This window comes from Ipomoea triloba, chromosome 16, assembly GCF_003576645.1.
Source record: "Ipomoea triloba cultivar NCNSP0323 chromosome 16, ASM357664v1".
In the NCBI taxonomy this organism is placed as follows: Eukaryota; Viridiplantae; Streptophyta; class Magnoliopsida; order Solanales; family Convolvulaceae; genus Ipomoea; species Ipomoea triloba.
The window spans coordinates 7621543-7621768 of record NC_044931.1 but is presented as its reverse complement, the minus strand read 5'-3'; positions in this window follow the sequence as shown (position 1 = coordinate 7621768).

Here is a 226-nt window from a genome sequence, read left to right as displayed (position 1 = left end):
GTGAATCTTGTGTAGTCATCTACTACCACAAGAGTGTACTTCTTTCCCTTTATGCTGGGTGGATCCACTGGGCCAAATAAGTCCATGTGAAGAAGACTTAATGGTCTAGTGGATGATGTCTCGGCTTTTCTCTTGAAGGAAGATTTGATCTGTTTGCAACGTTGACATGCCTCACAAATTTTGTCCTTTCGAAACGTCACTTTGGGCAGTCCTTCGACTAGGTTCC